The 21,114-nt window shown below is 41.7% G+C and overlaps 1 protein-coding gene across 3 annotated transcripts in view; it reads right to left on the bottom strand.

The window, feature by feature from the left end:
* Positions 1–21,114, bottom strand: part of LOC147029619 (poly(rC)-binding protein 3-like) — a 481,413-nt gene that overhangs the window by 447,448 nt on the left and 12,851 nt on the right. The window lies entirely within an intron of this gene.

Here is a 21,114-nt window from a genome sequence, read left to right as displayed (position 1 = left end):
CTCACTGCGGACCTGCGGTGAGTCTTTCCCTCTGTGTGTTGGGTTTTATACCATATTCCTGCTGAAAAACCATAACAAAAACACCTTACATCATCGGAACTACCCAAATTAGACTCGCTCTTCCACACAACAGCATGACACCATATCAGCTGCGTCACTGTGGGTGTACCTTACAAAATGGGAAGAAACGAATTGAAATGTTGAAGGATATCTATTGATGGTCCACCTTTTTTGTGAGGTCTATTCGCTCAAACTCGCAGTGTGCTGCAGTGTCAAATGCTTTTCATTTCGCTGACATTTTCGGCAAGATTTGTTTTGCACGAAGGTGGCATCATTATAGGAGAATGTTTTTCTCCAGGAATAGTATTGCTGAAATCAAATCCCAAAGTGATTCAAAATTACTCCACTGGGATCCGATGACCATTGTGCATCAGATGTGAGGATACACCTGAAAAAGGCAACTAATTGAAATTATGGTGCAGTTCGATAGAAAAATAAAAATGCAGATGTTAATTGCCTTTCTGCACTGTAAATCATTTATGTAACAGTAAGGGACTCGTTGTAATCTCTGCCCAAGGACGAGGTAGCCCCAGGGATTATAAGCTTTAATATGCCATTGAGAAAAGGATCGAACAGCAAGCTCATGGCATATTGCAGAGATATCAAAATAAGGAAGATTGTTTCGTTAAAACATTGTTTAGAATATGTACACCGTAACTCTGCGCGTCGTAAGAGGCTAATAAAAGGGTCGGCGTCAGGAAGGGCATCTGGCCATAAAAAAAACCCAGAAACATTGCCTCAAAAAGGGAACCGTGAAGGAAGATTGTCATAGGACCTGCAAGGCTAATCCCTACTCGAGCAGGGAAAAAAGGCCTTTAAATGTGTGTGTGTGTGTGTGTGTGTGTGTGTGTGTGTGTGTGTGTGTGTGTGTGTGTGTGTGTGTGTGTGTGTGTGTGTGTGTGTGTGTGTGTGTGTGTGTGTGTGTGTGTGTGTGTGTGTGTGTTCAGTTAAATTGCTGTAAAAAGGACAAGGTAAAGAAAAAAAAGGATGTGAACAATAACAACAGCATTTTCATCGTCAGTCATTGACTTTTAAAATGTCAGGTCATTATATTATATGTCATTATATGTCAGCTATACATTACTAGTGTAAAAGTCCATCAAAAATGATGGGTTGGAGTTATTTAAATTCGAAATATTCAAGGAGAGTAGAAGATATGATGTTTAATAGCAAGAAAAAGTGTTATTTTAAAACACCACATGTACAAATGTGATCCTATTTCCTTTACCTTCTGTGACATTTCATTTTCATGGTACAGCCTCATGAGCATGCCAAGGTCTGAAGCCTCGGCCTCACATCAGGTGCGTTTATATCTTCTTTATTTATGTGACATCCTACTAACGTTAAGTTAACACTAGTTTTACTCCGTGTGTTGCACATCACGTGCAGCGAATTTCACTTCCCTGCACCTTGTATTTATTTATTTATTTAACTCTTCTGTTTATTTGTAAGAAATGTCTTCCTCTTTTCCTGCCTTTGCACACAACCACACAACCAACCCCGAAATTCAGTTTATATATTGTGCAATCCTTAGGGGGGGATCATTTGTGAAAGGCTTTTCTGTACCCGGTAATGATAATTCTGAATGCAGTATAGTGAACTCACATGTTTGTCATTCGTGGAAGTCATAGTCTTCTGGATCAGAGCGCCTGTGTTAGCTTGGCCTCTGACATGACATTTTCTCATTTCCCTTGGAGTGTGACTACATGAATACAATACTGTACAACATACATATATATTTTGGAAAACCTCATTTTCATACCTGTGTCATACCTACATTCAACTAGTGTTTGACTATTTTATGTAACTTTGTGTGGGGGAGGGGTGAGCGCATGCCACATGCCCCCCCTAAAATCCACGAAGCCACTGATTTGGGATTTTTCTTGAGGTGTATATAACCAAAGCTGTGGTCTCAGAATATGGGAAACTGTGTCTCATGGAGTAAATCCTTCCAAAATATTTTCACTGTCGAGACTAAATATAACAGCGCCATAAGGTAGCTTGGCATACCTCATATTGGATAGCATGAAATTTATTTCAAAATACACCTCAAGAACAAGAAAAAGAGCAATCAGAGATTGCAGACTCTAACCAGCACTTGTTTTATGTGGTGTTTGTGTAGTTTTTGTGGTGTATTTTGTGTACTCATGTGTTAAGTAATTTAGAAGAGACATAACTAGAATTTCCACTTAAAAACTGCTGGCAGTGATGACCAGGTACCAAGACATCCCACTTTGATGCAACCCTGCTTAAATCGGACACCTGATCCTGACCCATGACATTTATTATTATTCAATTGAATTTAGAATGGGATTAAAATAGATTCAATTCAAATCAAATGGAATACCAAATTGGTACAATAATGCATTGGAGTAATCAGAAGAAACCCAAACAAGCAAAAAGAAAGATGAAGTCATCAGGAGGAACCTGGATAGGATTCACATTTCAGCTGCTACTCCTCTACCTTCAAACCCATCGAGGCACAGCCAAGTGAGCCTTATTCAAAAAAAAAAGAAAAAAAGAAAAAAAGAAAAAAAAGAAAAAGAAACCAGATCAAAAATAATTAAACAATTCTGAGTGTCAGACCAAGTGTCCGATCAGGTTGAAATTTAAAACATATATTACCCATCACTACTAGATAATAATTGTGAAGTTTCACATCAATTAATTAAGCAATTCACGAGAAAGAATTATTTTAAGATTTTTGCTCAATCCAATATGGCTGCCAGACCATGTGACATCAATTATTCATGAATACCCAGGTATCCCCAAGGCTTGGGGAACATTTGTGTGAAGTTCCCCTCGATCTGTCCAGCCATTCTGGAGAAGAAGATTTTTTTTTTATAGGTTTTTGGGTAAATCCAATATGGCTGCCAAACCATGTGACCTGATGTCATATGTGCAAACATTTTGTTCCTCATGGATAGACAGCCATACATGTAAAGTTTTGCCTTGATCTGTTCAGCCACTTCAGAGAAGAAGATTTTTGAAGGTTTATTTATTTTATTTTTTAACAATATGGCTGCCGAATCACGTGACCGATGAAGTCAAATTTTTTTCTATGGACCACTTTATCCCAAGATGACCCTCAAAATTTTTCATACTAATCAGATGTAGTGTTATACATCTGCAATTATAAGGTCATAACGAAGGTGCTTATGATGTCATTAAAATATATATACATATATATATATATATATATATATATATATATATATATATATATATATATATATATATATATATATATATATATATATATATATATATATATATATATATGTAAATCGCACATTCCCCATGAGGAGTACTTGCTATGTGTCAAGTTTCAATTTTTTCCTTGGTGCGGGTTCAGCGGTCCAAAGTTTTTCCATTTTTCAAAAATGGCTGCCATACCATGTGACCAATGACATCATAATTATCATTAAAACATTTTACATGAGTAGTCGCACCTATGGTGAAAACTTTTCCTCAATCCGACAAGCAGTTGCAGAGGGAAGCACTAAAGTTCTGTGCGGATAAACAAACAAACAAAAAACAAACGGATCCAAATGCAATACCCTCTCCTTCAGCAAGGGTAATTATCAACCCCCCCCCCCCGTGCCCCCCAAACATGATGCTCTGGGAAACACCCCCTCCAAAGTGTCACACATTTTATGTACGACTGCTTTGAATCAATGGCTGGATGACAAAGTTACAAAAAGGCCAAAATTCAGTTATCTTCAGTTTTTTTTAAAAAAAATACGAAATGTAAAGGACAATGATCTGCATGCAGAAAAAGGGTAGGAAATAGTTCTACTGTTACAATGACGTTTTATAACCCCCTACCCCCTCCCCCCCTCTCAAAAACTCATAGATCCACAACTGCATACAATGTATTTCTTATACGTCCTAGATTATCAATTATTTATTTTGTCTGGATTATCACAAACTAATGACATCCTCATACCCTACACTTACAAAAATATGCATACTATTCCTGGTAGTACAGTTCATATGTTAATACAACTGAGCTGTTTACATCCTGTCAAAAGTCACTTTCTTTATGATCCAGCATATTCCATAAGACACCATACCAGGGCTAGAGTTAGATTAGAATGCACCACATGATGTTCTCTCAGCAATGGGACAATGTACATCAATCTAACTATATTAATAAAAGGCAGTGCATGTGTGTGTGTGTGTGTGTGTGTGTGTGTGTGTGTGTGTCAGTGTGTGTGTCAGTGTGTGTGTCAGTGTGTGTGTCAGTGTGTGTGTCAGTGTGTGTGTCAGTGTGTGTGTCAGTGTGTGTGTCAGTGTGTGTGTCAGTGTGTGTGTCAGTGTGTGTGTCAGTGTGTGTGTGTCTCCTACATAACTCCAAAACCATAAAACCTAGCAGGCTGAAACTTTGCTTAAGGCCCGGTCACACCTTGACGTTTTAGCCAGCGATGGCAACGTATTAAAATGTATGTAAAACGCTGGCTGACGTTGAACTTTTGATGTTTTTTTTTAAGATTTGAACGTATTCTTAACTAGTTGGTCGTATGCATAACATATTCGTAATGGACACAGAACGTTTCATTGTGTTATAGATAACTTATACCAACGAATGCTGAACCTGTTGTCGGCCTACACAACCGATGCCCAACGATAGTCTAACTTCGGCATAGCGCATTGCACGCATCGCCGACGATTTCGTGACGTAGCCTATTAAAAGGCTGACGCACAACGATTCGAATCATAACTGCCGTAGAAATGGAAGTGTCAACATCGTGGTCACACCTTGGCGATCTTGACAGCGTATGCCGACCTAAGAAAAATGTGTCTAAAACGTTGGGGCACGTCAAATACGGTATGAGTAAGTTTGGTATACGTGAGTACAACGCTAAAGTACGCTATCTAATGTCGTAGTAAGTGGAGTACGTCAAGAAATTTTAAACATGTTCAAAATTTTACAACGTACTCGGCGTATGACACACGTTCCGCATGCGATGGGGATAAGTTGTACACACGATATGCGGACGCTTACACACGTCCACAAAGGCTACTTATAAGCTACTCATAAGCCGAAACACGTCGCGGTAATGTCTTTTTTACACGAAACTTATTTATAACTTGTGTTTGACGTGCTTTGAACCAATTCTTTACGTAGCCCCAACACACATCGACGTATGTAGACGTATTCCAATGACGTCTTCCGGTCGACAAAAATAAATAAATTAACGTGTTTCTAGCTTACAACTGCCATATAAAGACGTGTTCCCAGCGGTTTTGGGAATTGGTATATAAAAATGCTGCTCATAAAAGGGGAACCCAACAGTGTTTTCGAGTTCCTTTTTGAGTCGATGTCCATGTCAGCAGTATCAGTATCAGTATCAGTATCAGTATTAGTAGTAGTTTGTTCATGTTGGCAGTAGTAGGTGAGTGTGAGGGGGAGGGTGTGGGTTATGATGGATCCTCCTTGCGTCCGCGTGTCCACGGGTAGGTTCATAGGCTGCCACTCAACGATTTAAATGGCTGCATCTCCACTATTGAAAGTAGAAGCTTGCGCTCAACAATTGGATTTTTTTTTTACACTCAACGACTTTTAAACGGTACCACTCAACTATTTTCATTGTTTACAATGAACGATTTAAATTGCTGTCACTCGCCTTTGTTTTTTGACGCTGAGGTTTTGAAATCTGAAGCGTTTCTTCTGAACGTGTTAAAACGCTCAAACTCGACTATTTTAAATAGACGCTGCCGATGGACAATTGGAATCATAGCCAAGATAGACATCGAAGTGTGAACATCCTCGTCATGCCGAAGAAAAGTTTGAAGAATGCTGCAAATAAGTGTCCTGGCCGTGGCCGTGGACGCTGACGCAAGGACGATCCATTATACCGACGTCTTTCAGCCTATGAGTAACTTAAAAGTAACGTCTGTCGATGTGTGGCAACGATCGCGTAACGTGCCAACAACACGTTAATCATAGGTTAGAAATCATTTTCGGGTACGCTAAACATTACCTCGGCATGTCTCAGCTTATGATTAACTTACAAGTAGCATGTGTTGACGTCTATCAACGATCGCAGACCGTGCATACAACTTGTGGCCAGCGTAGCGGAACGTGTGAGTCATACGCCGGCATACATCGTGAAATTTCAAGCATGAAAAAATTTGAGGACAACCGAAAAGTAGAACGTTTAAAGCCAACGTACAACGACGTATGGCAGTGTTTTTCAGCGTGCTCTCAATGTTATCAAAACTTACCCATAACGTATTCAACGTGTGCCAGCGTTTTAGAAAAAAATTCAAAAATCGGCATACGTTGGCTAAAACGTCAAGGTGTGACCGGGCCTTTACATACTAAGAAAACTCCAAGGAAGTGCAAGAGTGAAAATTGGGTGTTTGGGTTTTTTTTTTTTTGTATACCTTGGTCGAGGCTCGTATGAGAGCTAACACACAACTCACAGCAAGGAGGCATGAGACAAGAGGGGCGGGAGTGGAAGGGACAAAACAGTGGGAAACAGACACATTAGGTGAACTGTGGAAGGGAGAGGGATGGGGATGGGACGGGGAACATGGCGAATAGAAGATGGACATTACAGGGACTTTCAGGAAGGAAAGCAGGGGAATTGAAGGAAGTGGGCTTGGGTGGATTATCGGGGGTAGAAAAGATCGAGGATTTGGATGGGGGAAGATAAGAGGTGGTGGTGAACAGCTGTTTTGAAAGCCTGGAGGGAAGAATGGGAAAGAATAGAGTGAGGAAGTTTATTCCAAAGGCGGGAAAAAATAGGAATGAAAGAGTGAAGATGGGCAGTGATTCGTGATTTTTGTAGTTTTACCAGAAGGGGGTTGTTGGCGGACCTTGAGCGCCCTGTGGAAATGTGGTGGGGACAAATCGCAGAGAGAGCAGGGGGGGGGCAAGGCTGGAGAGGAGTTGGTAGAAGACAGAAAGACCACCGACCAACTTGTGGTGATTGAGTGAGAGGCCCAAAGACTCAGCTTCATTGCGGGAGATGCCGATGATCTTAAATGCCCTGGTTTCGACAGCGTGAAGCCGAGAAAGGTGGGAGGCAGGAGCACCAGCCCAGAGGGGAGAGCAGTACTCCATCAGGCTACGGACAAAAGCTTTGTAAGTGGTCAGGAGCTCAAGAGGGCCGAGGAAGGACTTTGCACGACGGAGGATTCCCAGTCCGCGACTGGCTTTTGAGGTGACATTGGAAATGTGACTTTCCCAGGAAAGGTCATGGCAGATAGTGAGACCCAGAAGCTTGAAAGAAAGGACTTCTTCCAGAGGGTTGTTGAGAAAGTGGATGGGGGGGGGGGGGGTTTGTAAACGGTCCTTTCGAAGAGACATAGTGAGAGTGTGAGATTTGTCTGGATTGAAAGACATGTTCCACGTGTTGAACCAGTTTGTGATTTTATCCAGATCTGCAGTGAGCGAAGAAGCTGCTGCTTGCCGGTCTGAGGGATGACAGATGGTACGGCAGAGGGTGGAGTCATCGGCAAAGAGAAATAGAGGATTTTCCAGAGAGTCCGAGAGATCATTGATGAAAACCAGAAAAAGAACAGGGCCCAGAACGCTACCTTGAGGAACTCCAGCCTGCACAGGAAGAGGGGATGAAAGAACTCCATTTAGGGCCACACGTTGACTGCGACAGGAGAGGAAGTCTGCGAGCCATGAGTGGAGATGGCCTTGAATACCATGGGAAGAGAGTTTGGTGAGTAGGGCAGGGTGCCAGACTGTGTCAAAAGCACGTGATATGTCCAGGGATACGGCTCGGATTTCCTGTCTGGCATTGAGGACCTCCATCCATTGATGGGAGAGCAGAAGCAGCATATCCAGGGTAGAGTGACCTGGTCTGAAACCAAATTGATGATTGGAAATCAAGCCATTGGAGAAGAGGAAGGATTTCATGTCTGAAGCGATGATGGATTCCATCACCTTGCTGATGATTGGGAGAAGGCTGATTGGTCTGTAGTTACAGGGATCTGTTTTTGCACCTTTCTTAGGCAGGGCAGTGATGTTAGCAGATTTCCAAGCAGATGGCAGATGACCTTGGGAAAATGAGAGGGTGAATAGAACAGAGAGAGGGTGAGGAAGAGCAGAAGAGCAGGCTTTGAGGACACGTGGGCTGATGCCGTCTGGACCGGTTGCAGAATCTGACTCGAGGTTTGAAAGCAAGCTCTCCACCTTGTCAGGAGAAAAGGATACAGAGTCCAGGGACAGTTGGGTGCGACTGGGTAAAGTGGGTAGAGATAGTGATGGGTTTAGGACACAAGATTTAGCTGCAAACACCGAGTTTAGACATTCAGCTTTATCACGTGTGGAATCAGCGGTGCGGCCATTTGAGGTAAGGGAGGGGATGGAGGGGGAACATACACCAGAAACAGATTTGATTAAACGCCACCAGGATTTTGAGGAGGGAGAGAGGTTTGAGAGTTCAGACTTGAGATGAGAAAGATGTTGTTTTCTGGCTCTCCTGAGGGTAGATACACACTTGTTCCGAGCTTTGTGGAAAGAACTGAGATTAACACACCCCTTTTGAAGATAATTAACAGCCTTCTTCAATTATATCCTTTATCAGGTGCATCTTCGGACACCTTTTTGTATACATTGTCGAGGCCCGTATGAGAGCTGACACATCATGATTGAGTCACTACATCATCATGTTATAATCATTAAACAGATTAGGCAGAACATCCTCTTCGCTCATGTAGACTTGGCTGATGGTGTCTTTTCGGGTTAGGTCTAAACCCAGATGCACCTCCTGAATAAGGTAATGGTTCTGCACAAAACTTGACAGTAAGATTCTTAACCAAGAAGCATTACAAGTCATCTGGGATGGGTTGTGACATATGATGTAAAGCTTTAAAATACATTATAAAATGAAAACGTCACTCGGTAGAGAACATACCTCCACCAGGCTGAATAGTGTACGTTTTGTATCCCACTGATAGGTCAGATCAGCATCCAGACCTTAACCAAAATCTAATCAGCTTGTTCCCATCACCTAACCAACTCAACCACCAAGTTTTGTCACAACTCGTCCACAACTTTTTGAAATATCATGATATATATCGTTTTTGGCCCCAACTCTCAATGGTGAAGAATGACTTATAGAATTAAAACATTCCCACACCCAGAGCAGAATCTTCACCAAAATCGAACCAATTCATCCTTGTCAAACACCCAACCTGTCCACAAAGATTCATCGAAATATGTCAGGAACCTTTTGATATATCCTGCTCGCAGTCAGACTGTGACTGATTAGACTGACAAACGTGAAAACATCACCTCTGTACACCTTCGGTGGCGGAGGTAATAACAGCTCAGAACATCAATATATATATATATATATATATATATATATATATATATATATATATATATATATATATATATATATATATATATATATATATATATATATATATATATTCAGATGTTATTGTGGTCAGGTTGATTGTGAGTGCAATTGGAAAGGTACTACTTCTTTTAAACATGATAAATTGCTCTGCTCAAGTCCATGTTAGATAGTATACTATGAAGGTGAATAAACTCAGACCCAAAGAAAATCAATTTGGTATAAAGCTATCTTACCAAAATGCATAGCAATATCAAAGCTCAATTGTCAGTGTTTGTGATGGGGGTGTGTGTATATGTGAGGGGGAGGGGGGTTGGGGCTGACATTTACAGGGAGTGGGAGTTTTGGAATACGAGGTTGAATGGGTAGGTAAGTTGTTGAAGAATCTTCCATGTTAAGGTAAATGCGATACAGTACTGTAAGACAAGCACGAGATCAGAGATCTCACATAAAGAGGAGTGCAAGATAGAATCATGAAGAGATAAATGGGTTTGTTGGCAGATATGAAATTTGTCATGGAGAATATCCATGGAGGACTGTGGCATATACTTCTTTCAACCTCACAAGCAAGAATAATTATCACCAAATTATTTCAAAGGACAATTACTCTCCATGATGTAATTATGCAGTGCCACATTGTCAAAACATTGGAAACCCATTACCACTTAATAATCATTGACTCCCACGTGCATTGTTGAAGCAAATTAACCAATCATACATCGACAATGGTGAACTTCAGATTTTATGTATTCCATAAAATTAAGTAAATAAAATTCTTGACTTAAAATAAATAATTCTGTCAGTGAATGATGTCATAATAATCTAAGACATGACCAAGAAATTGAAGATCAATTCAAAAGTGTGCACAGAAAGTTGTCGGAATCCCTAACTCGCATAGCCTCTCCATCTTTATCTTGTCCGGCTGTCCTTCCTTTGCTCACTCTTATTCTACAACTTATTACAGCACACCTCCCTTTGTATGCAATATGTAGATGGCCACTTACTCCATGGTGTGACACCCAGGTATCATCACCTATGGTAGGGAGTGGATCATGTGTTACAATATCCTTGTTTGTGATGCATAATAGAAGTTCTGTACAATAAAAACACGCACACATGCACAGAGGTGGATACTTCGAGACATGGGCAGGCTCCGTTCCACATTCTAAAACTCGCATATGGAGATAACCAACAACACACTTTATATCAGCTTCATATCTATTATATTCCTTGAATAGTGCATCTCCCACCTCCACTACCCACCCCCAGATTGCAGTTGCCAATTGCATATATGGCTTTCCGACATCCTGCAGACACTGATATCAGACGAGCACAATGTGCACTTGATCAAGTAGCTACATACAACCCATTTTTCCCCTTCAAATATTGAGGTGCGAGCATATCTGCCTGAGACACAGCGGCACACATCGACTACAATGAAGAAAGGGATGTGAGGAGCTGCTCTCTTGGTCTTACATGGAATTCAAGACTCAATAAACTGTGCTGGTGACTACCAGTCATCTCGACTCTGAACCTTTTCCTCACCTAATGGAGGTTTGATGTGACAAATTACATCAGTGTTCCATTTAACGTCTTTTCCACCTCTTGTGGTGACAATAATTGGCAGGGTTGGTAAGGCCTGTAATCTTTCACTTATTGAAGGTACTCCCAAGATTGATATGAGGATGGCTGGGAGTCTAACAATGTCAGTCAACACCTCCTTGGTGAGACTTTTTCCAAGTCCTTCTGCAACTGAGCAATGAAAATGTTCCCTGATTATTTCCTCCACCACGGAAGATGGATGAAGGTTATGTTTTCAAAACAATTTGACTGACAGTCTTTCTGTGAGCAGGATATCTCAAAAAGTTATGAATGAATTCAGACGAAACTTCCGGTTCCGGTTTTTGAGCGATGGTTGGTTCTCTCCAGGGTTCTCTGATAACTTTCTCAAAGACAAGTTTCTGGTCGTTTTTTTTGTCAAGTTTTTACTATTTTTTTTTTGCCTCAATGTTTACTGTGTGTTCCTCGTTCGGTTTTGTTTCAAAACTTGTGCTTTTTGGTGAGTTTTCGTCGGTCTTGTCACATCGCGTTTCCCTGAGGCCTACCTGTCTTCCCATCGATGTGCACGATCGTGCTTATTTGTATTTTCTCCTCATTACCATCGGTTTTTATTTACTCCACTTTTCCCTGCACCCTCCTTATCTCCCTCCCAGCTATACCCTCTGTCTTGAAATATTTAAAAAAAACAACAAAAAAAACCTTTTCCCTTCTCACCTTGTATTTCAAGTCACCATGTAACTTCCTGTTCCGACTCTTCTTCCTCCTTCGTCTTTTGCTGTGGTGGTGGTCGTATGGCAGCTTAGCTGCCGGGGTAGCTATCATTTCTTGAAGCGCAACTGTGTCACTGATGCAGTGCCCCTCTACCAGTACACACACTGGAACTGGTACTCATTTTGCCAACCTCAGAAGGATGACAGGCTGAGTCAACCCCATGGTGTATGTTAATTCAGCGGCCAACGGGGCTTGACCTCAGGACCCCAGGATCCCAAGCCGCCACCCTAACCACTGAAACAACACCAGGCTACGTCTTTTGCTGACCTTCCATCTTCGTTTTACTTTTTCCAACCCACATTCACCATACACATCACAAATTTCACTTCAACCTTTCCTTCACTTAATATTTATCAAACAAAAATAAAAATAAACCAAGGTCACCCGCAGGGTGACCCGTATCTTGCCAAAAGGTGACCACGTGTGACTTCTTTAAGGTCACACTGAGGTGAACAGAGCTGCTATCCACCAGGAGCGACTCCTTGAGGAATATCTGCCTACGAGAGATTCCGATGAGAATCGTTCTTCAGAGTAACCAGGACAAATATGCTTTTGCCTCATAACGTCACCAAATGACATCATAATGTCTCAAGCTTGACATATCGAGAAAGCATTCATCGAGGTGTTCAATATGATGTACTACACGATATGGTTCCTAAAACTTGAAAATTTGACCTTGGGGTCAAATATGTTTGACCTTAGGCACTAACCGTGAAGGTCAAGGCCAATCGCCACCAAAAATTAATCAGCTGAGCACCAGACCATGAACTATATTCCCATGAAGTTTGAAGACGATCCGATCAAAATTACTCAAAAAATAAGGGTTTCGTCGACTCCCCTGATTTGCGACAAAGTGACCTTGACCTTTGACCTTGACCTTCAAAATTTTATGCGCTGAAAGGGACCTCTATAGGCCTCTGATATGCGAAGTTACAAAAATTTCCAATGATAACTGCTCTGCAGAGTGATTTATACGTGATTACAGACAAAAAAAAACACAAAAAAGAAATGAAGGTCAAGGCCGATCGCCACCAAAAATTAATCAGCTGAGCGCCAGACCATGAACTATATTCCCATGAAGTTTGAAGACGATCCAATCAAAAAATAAGGGTTTCATCGACTCCCCTGATTTGCGACAAAGTGACCTTGACCTTTGACCTTGACCTTCAAAATTTTGTGTACTGAAAGGGACCTCTATCGGCCTCTGATATGCGAAGTTACAAAAATCTCCAATGATAACTGTGCTCTGCAGAATTTTTTATATGTGATTACAGACAAACAAACAAACAAACAAACAAAAAAATAAATAAAAAAAAACATGCAAGCTGACTAACATATCTTGCAAAAACTTCGTTATAAAAATGGTCTCTAAATATGTTTCAACTTCCCCATTCACACATGTGGTTCTCTGTATTGTATAATCATTCACTCTTCTAAGCCTGGTGTTTGTCGGAAGGAATGATGGGCAGGAGAAGATGCTTGGAGTGGACAATATGGATACTCTCAGGTTGGGAAAACTGGAAATTTGTAAGGAGGGACAGATTGGGGTGGGAATAATGAAGGTAGAAAAGATCATGATTTTGGATCGGGGACGATATGAGATGGTGGTGAACAGCTGTCTTGAAGACCTGGAGAGAAGAATTAAATTTATTCTTGTTATTATAGACTTTCATGGACCTGCCTTTTAAATACAGTAGATCAAGGACAACTAACTAGAGTTTCATTGCTCAGTTGCAGTTAATAATATTGTGACAGTTGTGAGCACAGGAATGATAGTTGCGGACCCCCAGGGAGGATTAAAGTTTGTTATGTCACAGTATTCTGTTTAGGAATTAAGTACATCATTTTCATGGGGATAGATTTGCACTGCGAATGTGAGTTAGACCAAGTATATATTCTTTTATTCTTTCACCATCACATCTCACCCCATTTCTCACAAATTACAGAAGAACTCAAATCATGACGTCCACACATTCCTCCCTTTAGCAGAGAAATTGTGGAGATTAGCACAAGCTCAAGGGTGGCTTTAGATGGAAGCCATCCATCAAGTCTGACAGGTGGGTGCTAAAATCCAAGCCTCCACCCCTCTCCGGGAAAGTATCCCTTATTGACGCTCAGCTATGAGCCCAGTGTGCCTTTCATGTAACCCTATTGTCACCACGCTGCGACAGAGCCATTGCCTCCCCTCATCATGGCATGAGATATCCGCAGCCACGCAGTCCATTGCATTCAGCGAGAGACCACTGTCACAATGACTGGGGAGCTGTCAGAGTGGAGGAAGGAAACTAGCAGAGAGTATGCAAGAGGTGAACCCAAGCCACCAAGACATGAGCAATTGCAGCTTCAGCTGGGGTTGCACAAGGTGTGCCAGGGCACGTAAAGGACCCCACACTTCATTTTACCACCATTGCACAAACATTCTAAGTCACTGTTGCAAGGCCTCCAAGGGTGGTTATATCACCTAGGGGATAAGTGGGAATGTATATGTGCTGTAAATTTCTGAATATTGTTTGCCTTGCCCTTTTATGAATTTTCCCGCCATTTCCCCATCTGAATTCCCCAAACGCCATTTCTCCCACCAATTTCCCACTCAATTGCTTGCATGTAATAATTGAATGAAAGATGATTTTGTGTCGTGACTTATCCTGCTTGGGTTTGATCTGAAATAGCGCTCCTGGGGCAATTGGTTCAAGTGAATAATTTAAACAATAGACGATAGAGTGCGATGCGTGATGTTTGTTCGCTCAGCCAATTAGTAGCTGTTACACAGTCGCAGGCACGGTTCCCCATCTGCTTCATTCATCTCACAGGTATGGTGAACTAACCCTGGGTGCAAAGGTCCAGCCAGAGGTGAGTGCTGTGGATGGCATCTGTGATCTTTTGATAGACACACCAGGCTTTCAGAGTTATCCAACCTGCCCGGCCACAACAGTATGTTTGTTGATATCCACAGATGGGTAAAATCAGATACTATGGGGAATTTTCCCCAATTAAAAGGGGTATTCTTTATATACATTAGTAATATAGTGTACATCCTTCCCCTTCACATAACATGTAGGTTATACCTTATTCATAAAACTTTGGATGCAGTCGAAAGACGTTTTTCTTCATCGACATGAAGACCATTGGGATTGTTTTGTACATTAGCAGAAATGGTATGATGTTGTGATTTCACTGTAGTACAGATGTAAAGGCAAATGTTTGACTATAAAATCCATGCAGATATGAGCATTCCTTTATATTTTCAATCATACAAGTCAGTGTAAACAAAATTCCATCAGGTTGTAAGGGAATTCATTCTCAATAGATTGTGAAATATTTAGGGAGTTTGCTAGGAATGTCCTTTGACAGTACAATAGCAGGGATCCACGGAAATGCCACGTAATGTACAGTGAGTGTGATTTCAGGTCCTCAACCCCACACCCCTACCAGCCACAAGTTCTGAAACACCCTCTCCCAGCTCTGTCCCCTCTTTGCCCCCCCCAAACCAACTCTCTGTCCTCCTCTACCCCTTTCTTCTTCAAGTCCTGACCTCCCCCCCCCCCAACCCCCAAACCCCGTCCATGCTAAAAGGTTTGTGTGTTTGTCACGCTACTCCTCCTACAGTTCTGGGCCAATTTCATCCAGACTTGCTACAGAGGATCAGCATAACCCCAAATAATGTAAAGGGGTGTTCTTTTCTTTACCGGTGGTCTTGGGGGAACGGGAAGGATGCAAATATTCTATGTAAATGTGTATCGTGTAGCGCCGCCTCCAGGTGGGGGAGGGTATTACAAGTCTCCACCATTAACAGCATAGTATTCCTGTCCCTACATTTTCCAGCGCTGTGAGGTGTTTTGAATTATCAGCAGGAGGTATGTTTTTGCTTCATGCATGTAACCTGGGTTATTATTTTTTGCATATACGGAGCTGTCAGTTGCCTATACACCACCCAAATAAAAGGTATGCATCAGAAGAATGTGTTGCATGCTTGGAAGAATATCGTCTGTAGGGCAGGTACTCTGCTAGTATCAATAATTAATGGTTAAGTTAATGAGCAATCCTTTCTCACATTTAGAGTATATATTACCATGTCATTTATCTTTTCAATTCAATACATGGATCATATTACTCCCAATATTTTATGACACAAGAAGTAATGAAACAGTATTCTTGATTTTTCACTTCTGTTTATACTGCACTTCTACTTCATTGGCATGCTTGTTATTGGTATCGGCAATCAGAATTATACAGTCGCTTTGGATCATCAAAGCTTTATATTTACATAAAGACGTTACAATTTAAAAGTTTATCTTATTTAATTGGTACCAATCATGTTTCACTATTTCCAGTTTCAGAAATATTAATTCTCTTGTATCTATTTCATCATCACAGGAAGCTAATTAATCAGGGAAGTAAAAATTCTTCCATAGTGCAGCTGTGGCTTTTTGAGGCAGTAGTGACAGCCTTGGAAATCTATATGTGCAGCAGAGAAGTTTTTGTTTCCCCCTTTCACCAATGAAACTATTCTGTTCTTCCAACAATGGAAGCAATGGTGTGAAGCTTGATCTTCCATACATTGCAAGTGTATCTTGGTGAAGACCTCATGTTTTATCATGCTCAACTAATAGGTACTGGTGCGTCTCTCCGAGAATTCCTAAAAGGCATGTATGAAGCAATGTCACCGATATCATGTATCCAAATTATGTTTGCTCTCGAACAAACACTTACCGGCCAAAATTTTAGTGGAAGGTTAATGAAGGGAAAGGGCTGGTTAAATGATGAGGTGCAAAAAAATTTATGTTTTCAATAAGTTTACTCAATCATAATACATGCATTTTCACAGCAATGTTATCTGATAATGCAACAATCAATGAAACAAACTTTGAAGAAGGGCATAGCTGCATTCAGAAGCCCATATACAAGTCTGTTATTAGAGTATGACATGCATCATTCAGGTTTACTCTGCAACTACTCTGAGTTTTACAAGTGCCCCCATTATGTCAAGCTCCAGCCTTTAGCAGTCAGAATGGATGCGTTATTTCAGATCTACTACAAAGATCCTGCTTATCAGAAAAAGTCGGTTAAACCTGTGTAAGAAATAAGCTGGTTCCTGTCAATGCATGATTTTTCACACAAGTGATAAGTGCCATAATAGTGTGCGGGAAAACACCAAGTCTATCTGACATACAGCTCCCCATGGAGGTTACTACGAGCACCAATGAGATGCAGAGGCAAGGAAAAAGAAGTGTCGAGCCATTTTCATGCCTCACCACAAATGCTTGCATCTGCATCTGGTCATAAAAGTGTGAAGGTCCCAGCACGATTAGCTTGAATTTCTTCAGCTCCAGCAAGTAGCACAGTAAGGGCAGGAAGGAATTTACATGAAATTAAGCAGCAAGTTGCACTTGCTAAATGCTACATGGTCAAAAATACAATCAGAATATCACAAACCCTGCTCATTGCACAAGGCTAAGTTCGACACAACACCTACTGACTACTAATGGCTTGAGATATTAGCCTGCCTTTTTCAATAATCAATTAGTGATGCTCATTTAAGCTAAAAGCTGTAAAGCTGATTGAAGAGCATGCGAGTCAAAAATATCCTAAAAACTTGCTACCTGATAGAAATTCCAAATGTAAATTGCAAAACAATGCACAATCGAGCTCACAAGACATGCTGTAAATGTAAAAGAGCCCATTGCAATAGTGTGCATCTTGACCACCAACAGTTGTAAAATTGAGGAGGATGAGGAGGCCAAAGGTGAACAAAGAATAATGTGCAAATATGTGGAAGAGGAAGAGTTGGTAAAGAAGTAAAGGAAATCAGAAGGCCAAACTTTCCTCCCCCCCTCAAAAAAACAACAACAAAAAAAAACCCCATTGTGCTCAGGTTACGTGGCCAAAGAGAACTGCACTTGGTAGAGCATATACCTCCGCCAGGCTAAACAGCTTACGTTTTGTATCCCACTGATGGGCCAGATCAGCATCCAGACCTTCACCAAAATCTAATCAGCTTGTCTCCATCACCTAACCAACTAAACCACCAAGTTTTGTCATAATTAATCCCCAACTTTTAGAAATATCATGCTATGTATAATTTTTGGGCCCATCTGTCAATGGTGAAAAATCATTTTAAAATTCTATTGTCCGGACCTTAAGTGATACACCCAAACGGCCCACCAAATTTCTTGTTTTATATTTCGTTTTTATTTTTTTCATTTTTATTTTTTGAGATATCGTGTGGCATATTGCTTTTCGCCTTATCTCTCAATGGTGAAGAATCACTTAAGATTTTTTTTTTAATTCTCGGATCAGATTTCGGATCTTCACCACAATAGAATCAATTCGTCTTTGTCACACACTCAACCCTGTCCACTAAGTTTCATCCGAATCCGTACATAACCTTTTGTGATATTGTGCTATATATCATTTTTGGCCCTATCATTCAATTGTGAAGAATCTCTTGAAAAAGTATTGTATCTGGATCCAAGATTATCCTTGTTATTATTGCCAAATATTATCTCTCTGTCCCCTCATGCATGTATGTGTAGCATGTTATATGTGTGTGTGTGTGTGTGTGTGTGTGTGTGTGTGTGTGTGTGTGTGTGTGTGTGTGTGTGTGTGTGTGTGTGTGTTGCTATTCTGTGCTGTGTCGGAGGTACCGTCATTGCTTGATTTGTGGTATCCCCTGAAGGACAATTGTTGACGGATGGATGCACGCAGGCACGCTCAGACAGAGCTCCTTTATTATATTAGATACATATTGTTTTGCAATATTAATATTATTGGTTCACAAGTCAGTCAGTGACCACTATATTCGTTGTGTGTGTGTGTGTGTGTGTGTGTGTGTGTGTGTGTGTGTGTGTGTGTGTGTGTGTGTGTGTGTGTGTGTGTCTGTCCCAAGCATAGCTCCGTGGGTTTTGATCCGATCCTGATAAAATTTGGGTGGGAGGTTTATATCATGATATAGTTGTGTTTTCCTGAGAATGGGCATGCTGTGCCCATTATGGGTGGAGTCACGCCCAAAAAACGTGTTTTTAGGGGTAGCCGATTTCAAGTTTACATCTTCTCCAAGGGGATTTGTCGAATCTGGAAGGGGTTTCGCTATTTAGTTAGCCCAATGGCACCTGCATAGCCCCACAGAGCTCGATTTTTCATTTTCGTCCCAAGGTCATGAACTTCGAAAATATCAAAAAAAAATCAATAAATTGGGCATAGAGCTCCCAGGGTTTTCAACTGTTTCGAATGAAAGTTGGTATGCAAGTAGTGCTCTTCGAGTACTACAACTTTCATCATTTACGTTTTCCCGATTCCCGCCAGTTTGCCCGTGGCGTCCCGTCGGAGGTCAAGAAACAAAAAAGGCAAACCGTGTACATTGCTCGTGAACCATCGCCATCTCCAGACTTGTCATTTTTGTTGTCATTACCCTCACCAAATGAGAGGGTATTGCATTTGGGTTTGTTTGTCTGTTTGTATGCACAGAATATGCGAACGTTGACCACAACCGCCACCTAGTGGTAGCTCATAGTACATGTTCTTTTTTCAACTGAGTACCTCTATAAAGAACAGGTGATAGACAATAAAAAAATGGAAACACCTGGGTAAATGAGGGATACCAAGCAACGGCTTACACACAGGTGTGGCCCATGTGTTAATCAAGCAAATAACATCCCAGCATACTTCGGGTCATGTATAAACAAAATGCTGCACATGCCTGCTTGCCTATAATTATGGCAAGCATGGCTGCAAGAAGGGACCCCCCGCCCCCAATGCTCCCATCCACAGAGCATGTGTGGTTGCCCAATAGTTTGATGAGCATGACACTGATGTTATCCATATGTCATGGCCTTCTAAATCACCAGATCTGAACCCAATTGAGCATCTATGGTATATTCTGGAATGACATGTTATACAGCATTTTCCACCTCCATCAAACAGGTGTGCGTTGATGGACTTTCTTGTGAAAGGTCAGGTCAAGTATGGGAGCATGCACCAGAGCAGAATGTCGCAGTGTCCACTTTCCGTCAGTACTCCAGGGGCTTCCATCTGGCCATCCACCAGGCAGATACCTGGCCCATTCCCATCTCCTTGAGATGCCAATCAACCCGCGACAAACACGAGGCATGTGGTTAGTCCATTGGCCACCTCCACTCAAGAGGCTTCCTCGCTAAGAGAATCTGATGAGCAGGATCAGCGTCAGGAAAATGAGCCACATGTCCATACAGCTGTAGCTGATGCTCATGGATTATATAGGTAACAAATCTCATCAGAGTCTCTCTCAGCAAACGCTCGTTGGACACAAAGTCTGACAAGTGATAGTCAAAGATTCTCCGAAGAGACCTGGTACTGAAGGAGTTAAGTCTTTGCCTCAATTACTTGGTCAGAGTCTAAGTCTCACATCCGTAGGGCAAGACTGGAAGCACCAATAACTTAAAGATTTGGACCTTCGTCCTCCTGCATAGGTACCGACAGCACCACACCCCATGATCCAATGAATCCATGACTCCCCAAGCCCCACCCAGACATCCATTGACCTCTGGCTCACAACATGCAGATATGAATATTACTGCCAAGGGAAGTGAATTTCTCTGTGACCTTAACATCATAGCCACAAACAGGTACAGACAAGATTGCAGCATCCAAAATGTCATTGAAAGCTCGTCAGAGATTTTGACATTCCGAGAAAATGCACCACAGCTTGATCTCTCTGACATCCTCCCCAGAATGCAGTCTATACAAGCACTGAAAAGTGTGGGGGCCAGTACACACCCCCTGGCGAACTTCAGTGACAACTGCAAGTAAATCAGATGGAACCACACCTCACAGCATTCTCAATACCAGAGTCCAGTTCAAAAATCACATTGATCAGATTTGGTTACACCGCATGAATACTGAGAATGTTCCAGAGGGCATCCTGATTCATTGAATCAAATGTTTTGTGGAGATCAACAAAAGATGCGAACTTCCCCTGCCGAAATTCTCGTCTGTGTTTGATCAGATTATGTAAAGCCAGACCGCTCTGGGCGCTGGTGCTGAAGCAAATGGTGGCGAACCCGATCAAGAATTATCCGAGCAAAGACCTTGCCTGGCACCAAGAGCAGCGTCCCACCTCAGTAGTTGATGCAGTCCTGGAGCTCACCCTTCCCTATCCAGAGAGGTACAACAAGGCTCCTCTTCCAGTCAGTTGGGATGATGCCTGTGCTCCAAACACAGCACAGAACTGCATGCAATGATATGAGTACAGCATTTCCACAAGCCTTGAGAAATTCAGTATGGATTCCACAGATACAAGGAGCTTTACCCCCTTTCAACTGGCTCACACAGCCTCTGTTTCCAAAAACAAAGGCAGTTCACAGTTGATTGGAGGGTCAGCAATAGGGACAGTTCCATCCCGAACATCCATCTCAAC

The sequence above is a fragment of the Eptatretus burgeri genome, chromosome 3 (assembly GCF_056783735.1).
Source record: "Eptatretus burgeri isolate ZD-2024b chromosome 3, Ebu_testis_v1, whole genome shotgun sequence".
NCBI classification, from domain to species: Eukaryota; Metazoa; Chordata; class Myxini; order Myxiniformes; family Myxinidae; genus Eptatretus; species Eptatretus burgeri.
Note: the sequence above shows the minus strand (reverse complement) of the source record. Positions and strands in the feature narration are given on the sequence as shown.